Genomic DNA, 7,270 nt, shown 5'->3' with positions numbered 1-7,270 from the left:
GAGTGTGTTTATTTCTTATTTGTAATGTGGTGATTTGGTGTGCCTTTCGTGGTGTGATTTTGTAAATACCGCTAATCAACAAATATGTAAGTGGGAATTTTTTTTTGCGTCGATGGTTGCATGTACTATATTTGTACTACAATATCATATGGTGGCACTGTTTTTCTAGGTGGTGGGAGGGTGCGTGGGGTTAATATGTTTTTATAAATTGGTTGTTGGTTGGTTTGAAAAAATCATTGGCCTGATTAAAATTGTAAATCAATTCCAAAATTGAATACCTCGAATGAAAGAGCTTCAAAATTACAGAACACAGCGAATTAAAAGAATTGAATGGGAGAGCACCTTGAGAAATTATTGACCCAGTTAAACTTGGGTGACCCAAATTCTAAATTGAAGACCTCAATTATTTGCGAGGCCTTAAAAATTAAGAAGCATAGTCTATAGTATAAAAGAATAGAGTGAGAGAGCTTTGAGAAATTGTTGACCCGGTCAAAATTAGGTGACCCTTGGAGACCTCAATTAATTGTGAGGCCTTAAAAACTTGGAAGCTTACTGTTATAGAGGATATTTGATGGCAACTTGTAGGGTCTTGTTTGATAAATACTGGGTCTATGCATTTTATAAATTGTCTTGTGTTTAATTTTTGTGGTGCAGTGTTCTCGATGTAATTTTTGTTATGTTTGGATTGTCTTATACTACTTCTTACGAACCTTTTATAATAGACTTGGTCCTTTTTCTGTGAAAAAAGGACATTCCCCAAATAACTCTTGTGTTTATAAATATAAATGCTCTAACAGCTGGCCAAAAATACTAGTGTCTATCTCAAAATATATTATATATTAGTTTTTCCCAGTTCAAACTTTGTAACATTTGACCAAGTTTGCCCAAGAAGAAGAAAGAAAAATCAACATCCACAAAGAGCAAATCAATATTGTTAGATGCATCATGGAATATATTTATGCCAACTTGGTTGGAGTATACACAGTTTTGATTTCTAACCAAACAAAGATGCAATGTATTTTCAAATGGTGAGAGTATTCACCATGTGGCGCCGTGGCAGGCGAAGACACGAGGTACACTTGTGTAGGGCTGGACCAAAAGCTCGTAGCTCGCGAGCTTAATGAGCGCTCGATAGTTCGGCTAGTTAAGCTCGTAGCTCGCTTCTTAATGAACAGAGCCAATCATTGATTTCAGCTTGCTAAGCTTAATGAGCTTAACAAACGAGCTAACGAGTTTCACGAGTAGCTCGTTAGTAACAACACAATATATATTTTCATCTTATGTGACAAACTTTTTGTAGCACCTCGTCCCATCTATTCAATCTAATCAACATAGAAGGCAACAAACTAGTGCGTTAATTTTCGTAGTCACCATATTTCATCTTGAAAATAACGCCTACACACTTATCATGTAGAACGTAACATATTATAATCTGTTGACGAGCGCTCGCGAGCACTCACGAGCTTAACGAGTTCCAAACGAATCGAGCCAAGCAAGGATTTATGCCCGTTAATCTTAACGAGCTTAACAAACCGAGCCTTAATGAGCATGAGCTTAACGAGTACGAGCTTAACGAGCCGAGCAGCTCGTTAATCCATCCCTACACGTGTGTGGCGCCGCGATTTCAAGGCAGGAGTTGAGCCGTGGGCACCCAGGGCCCGGCCCGAAGAAGGGTGGGGATTTTTTTTACTCTTAGCTATAAAGATTTCATATTGCTCTTAGAAAGGGTAGTAACATAGACCGGTATTATACATCATATACTAGTTTATGATATTACCTCCCAATGTATAATATCATATTTTCACTTCATTTACCTACTTGTCGAATCCCAATACAAAGATTTGATTGAGATCTACTGCATTTCTTATTAACAGTTTTCATTAAATGATGTAATATTATATCACATTATGATTCTAGAATCTTTTCTCGCATCCTTAGTTGCACAGATAGATCTTCTGCTATCAAGGATTTCTTCACATGTACTATATTCGTCGCATTTCCGTAATTTAGGCCATTTTGCCATATGTGTACTTAGTTTACTTCCCAGAAAAATAGCATGAGATGTAGCGTCACATTCTATCTAGACCAAGTGTGTGAAAAATATTGACAGATGAGTTATTTTTGGTATGATGTGGCTTTTACCAAAAAGAATTTTTCATCCCGTTTGTAGGTTATTCGTGTTTGTACACACTGGCTAGTATATGCTCTATTTTGCAGAGATCACATAACATGGAGCGGTTTATAGTGGTGTCTACCCAAGATCTTACCTATGGATGGTGGTTTAGTTTTCACCCTAGGCTTTTGGTATCTGCTTATGTCAAACACTATCACATTTATGTTTTTTTAAACAGAAGCAAAAGATTCGCCTCATCCATTAATGGAGAAGGAGTTTAGAGTTGCTTTCACAAACAAAAGCGAAAAGTTTATTATAAAGCAATCTTGCGACATGATATGGTTCTCGACAAAAAAGCCATTACATTTTGGATGTATTCGGTTGTGTATCTAGTTATGCAGAGCATGGGTTTGCACTTAGTATGGTTGCATCTTGTTGAAGCAATGATTGAATGAATTCCTTTTACCGACAAAAAATCCAACCATTCAAACTGTGGTAAAAGAGGCTCTGATACACATACTTGCTCCTACCATCTGTTTGCATCATACAACTTCATTTGGGATTGTTTGCTATCATTATCTAAATCCCTTATTTAAATGACTAGGTAGCATGTTGTTGGTAGCTAGTCGTTGCACATTTATGTTTGGGTGGCTTATTAACACAAGTTGTTTGTTATTGCCATCACCTCCTTTCTTTCTTCTGTTTCCATTTCCATTTCTTTTCTTTCTTTTGTTTGTGTCTAGCTATCTGACTTGAAAGGGATGGAAATCAAAACCGAATAAGGATTTTGAGTCTCAACCATAAATTCCACGGGTCTATCAATGTCTGCTCATGACTATATACGTATTTGATGGATATCTTGCAAGAATATATTGTTGTAGTTGACGGCCCCAATTGGAGGACCCACATCCCAATTATTTGGTTACTGAGATTAATGATGTATTGGTTGGAGACAGTAACATGTTCTGGTGATGTCAGGTCCTGCTAATGTACCACTATTTTGTATGGAGGATCTCCCTCCAATTTGAGCAATGAAATCCCTTTGACCCCGCAAAAAAAAGTAACGTGTTCTAGTGACGCCCCCTAACAACAATAACCACATACTGACACAATGGCATGGTATAAGGGAAATCAAGCTTATAAGGTCTTGTACAATGCTAGATGCTCAGGGAGGTGGTTAAAAAAATAAACCGGGGTTTTCTGAAGAACCCGTGCCTATTTATACTGAAGAGATGCCAAATTGAGCGTCTGTCCTGTACAAATAAGCACAGGTGCTTAAGAAAAGCCTGATTTATTTCTCCAAGCACCTCTCCTAAGGACCTTGCATTGTATTGGTGCTTAAGAAAAACCTGATTAATGATGAAGTGACAGAACTATTCCAAATCATTGACACCCAGCAAAACTATATACGTTGGATGTGGCCCTAACTTCACGATAATTTTCCACAAGAAAAAGGGGGAAAAGGAACAACCAAGGGATCCTTGGAACACCATTCCTTTTAGAGTATGGATCCTCTGTCATGGACGTATATGCATGGCTGAATCGACACACAAGATCGCTATGCTTCACCGACGCATCAAAAGGCAAGGGAAAACAGCACCTTCCTGCAGGCATTCACAATTCACAATTTCACATGCGCAACGGCAAAATTAACAAATTTGACCTTAAAGCGAAAGTATTTCACAAAGTGAACTGTTTCTGAAAATATTTCACACCGTTGACCCTTTTGTGCAGAGCCTGACAGCTAGCCTAACAGCTAGGCGCTGCACTCTACCGTGCAGCTCCTAACAGTTAGGCGCTGCACAGTGTAGTGCAGCGCCTAGCTGCCGAGCGCTGCACCGGTGTGGCGCTTGAGTGTTAGGCACTGCACAGTAGAGTGCAGCGCCTTGCTGTTAGACGCTACATATTAAAGGTCAACTGGGTGAATACTTTCAAAAACAGTTCATCGGAGGTCAAATTTGTGCGTTTTGCCGCACCACTACGACCAGATCAGATCGAAGAAACACAGATACGCGAGTTGCAGGCCATGCAGGGTTCAAATGACACTGACTCCGCCCACTCCAACCATAACCAGTTAACACTTTAGTAGTAGGCGCATCTGCTAAGCAGTCATGCATGGCCGCGCCCATATGCTAGCACGTAGCACCAAAACTATATTACTGATTACTAATCTCTCTCTCTCCCCTTATTAACTTGTTGCTGAGGAGGACAAGAAGCACAGTTGGACACAGGAATCCTCCTGTTCATGACTGTCCTTTGTCCCATTAGAGAAGCAAAGTTGGACACAGGAATCTTCCTGTTCAAGTCGCCTGGCGGACTGCCCACCCCGGAGGGACAGAGAAGGGACATTGGTTTGAGCCTCAAGGAATGGTTGGGAAGCATGCAAATAAAGGAAGCAATACGTGGACCATCGATGCTATGGACTTGATCGATCTGATTATTAGCTAAGTATACTGAACGCTGAAGATAATGAGACCTTTTTTACTTGTGCATGCACATGGCCACCAGGCGATAAACACTAGAGTACAACCGAGGCGCCTAGCCAGTTAACACTTAAAAATCCGCAGAAAGGAAGCAGCACATGGATCATCGATGGACTTGATCGATCTGATTAATTATCAGTTAAGTATACTGAACGCTGAAGATAACGAGAGCTTTTTTTTTTACTTCAGCGTCCACGAGGCGCCTACCTGCTAATGCGGCGCTCCGTTTGTTTTGTCTGGTGAGCTGGAAAATACTACATGTGTCGGAGTGATGCATGCATGGTTCAAACGAAGCGATCGTACGTTTACAGAATTGAAAATGGGATTTGCATCGGCAGACGGACTCCTGTCAGGGCGCATGCACACACTTGCTCGCTGTCTTCCTGTCTTGCATATCAGAATACTGTATCATCAGAGGGCAACTTCCTTCCTCCTGCCTTGCGTCCGTCGATCCCCTCGCGCATGCCAACAAGTCCCGACCAGCGTCGTCGTGTCTGCTCACGGATCTTCAAGGATTCGACTAACTTATTGTTTCCAAGTTTGAAAGAAAAGGGTTTTGATATCACGTGAGCTAATTATTAACCCTCCGAATGCCACAATCCATTGTGTCCCAACGACCAAGCAAGCGTAACCTCCTTCTCTACGTGTGTTCTGCTGCTAAAATTAGCATTATGAGGGTAGTGATAGTTTGACCAAGGAGTCAACGACCTTCGTTGTCCTGGTGTGTCTTAGCTTCTTGTGTCTGATATACTTCACTTAATAGTTGATAAATAAAATCAGACCAATTTCTAAATGGAAAATACAGTAGTGAAGAAAACCTTCTTCTTACCAATCCTTATCCTTATATACGATAATGTGATCTTCCTATCAAGTACGGGCAAAAATACCAGAACTAGAATGCATAGGAAAACCATGCACATTTGTCACAAGATCACACATAACAATTCCAGAGGGACAAAGAAGGAGACGCTGGTTTGAGCCTCATGCTGGTTGGCGGGCATGGAGAGCATGCATGGGTGACAGGATGAGGACTAGTGTATGTTCTGGGAAAGCAAGCGAAGGAAGCAATGCATGGTCATGGATCGTCGACGGTATGGACTCGATTGATCTGATTTGTCAACTACCGAAAGCTGGTGATAATGAGAGGATTTTTCACTTCGGCATGCACATGGCGACTAGGCGACTGAGAAACACTACAGCCAACCGAGCCGTCCGTTTGTTTCGTTTGGTGAGATCGTTTGGGGTGTGAGTCATCGGTCGCTCATCTTACTCATATGGGTCGGAAATCGGAATGATGCATGGCTCAAACGAAGCGATCGTAAGTTCAGAACTGTAAAATGGGATCCGCATCGGACAGGCGGGCTCCTGTGAGGACTGAGGACGCACACACTCGCTCCCTTGTTTTCCTGTCTCGCATCTCGAGTCTCTTGCGTCCGTCGATTTTCACGTGCATGCCACCCTACATGCCAAGAAGGTCCCGACCAGCTTCGTCCAACCAGTCTGTCCCCGGATCGTCAAGGATTCCACGATCGCCTGCGGCTCTCTCCTTTGCTTGTAGTACAAGATGTCGTGTTGACTTTGCTAATGAGACTGCTAAACGGGGTGTGTTCAACTTGTTGTGCCCTCATATATTTATAGGAGATGAAAGAAACAGAGCAATGTAGAGAGAGCTTTGACAGAAACAGAGCAGTGCATCATGAAATGAAGAATCAAGATGATTTTTTTCTGAAATAAAAGTGTGTATTTGTACTGAAATTGAGTGTAGAAGTGTTGTGATGTATTTGTATAGAAACAGAGCAGTCATGCGTAGCAATTGCAAAATGAGTGTAGAAGTGTTGTGATGTACTGAATTTCTTCTCAAATAAAAGTGTGTATTTGTACTGAAATTGAAAAGCTCATCTGTACTGAATTATGTGAGCGATTTAAAACAGAGGGGGTGAAGAATAATATTTCTCGCCCAGGGTAACGAATAGTCAATCCCTATGTGTGTGTGTGCCCACATTCTACCTTCCCCATGGTTATTTATCTGGATATCCTTCTAAAGGCTACAAGTTTTGGTTTGTTGCAGTTGGTTAAAAAATGTTTCTCCCCCCATAGATTCTTTGTAAGCTCCACCACTGCAAGTAGGATCCAATCAAGTAGGCTCGTTCTGGCAGCGTCTGTGTCTCCGTCGCAGTTGCTCCCTCCCCTTCGTGCTGCTCCGGATGAAAATCTACAGGGTCGGGCGGTGGTGTCAGTCCGGTGGCGTTCCCTTCTTGGAGGAACCGCCTTGGAGTAATAAAATCCATCATTGTCCGACGCAGTGGCTAGCTCATGGAAGGTTTCCGTCGGCTCCAAAAGGTTCATTTTGGTTCTTATGTAGTGTGCTGCTCGGTGCTCAACTGCTCGGTGCTCAACTGGGTGATGTTGCAGTGCATCGGCGCCCTTGTATCTTGCATTGGGTGTGGGTTGTCTGTGATGGTGGCATGTTGTTTGTAGTTGCTTATATCTTTGATCGTTGCTTTATATATAAAGCAGGACAAATGCCTTTTTTGGTACCTCAATGTCATTTTGTTATGTTCGGGGTGCTTCATACTTCCAATAAACATTTATAATAGATATGTGTCTTTCACGAAAAAATGGTCTAGTTAAGTAGGCTCGCCTGGCCCTCCTCTCCCTCCCTCACTGATATGGC

This window comes from Triticum dicoccoides, chromosome 2B, assembly GCF_002162155.2.
Source record: "Triticum dicoccoides isolate Atlit2015 ecotype Zavitan chromosome 2B, WEW_v2.0, whole genome shotgun sequence".
Taxonomy (NCBI): domain Eukaryota; kingdom Viridiplantae; phylum Streptophyta; class Magnoliopsida; order Poales; family Poaceae; genus Triticum; species Triticum dicoccoides.
This window is presented reverse-complemented; position numbering follows the sequence as displayed.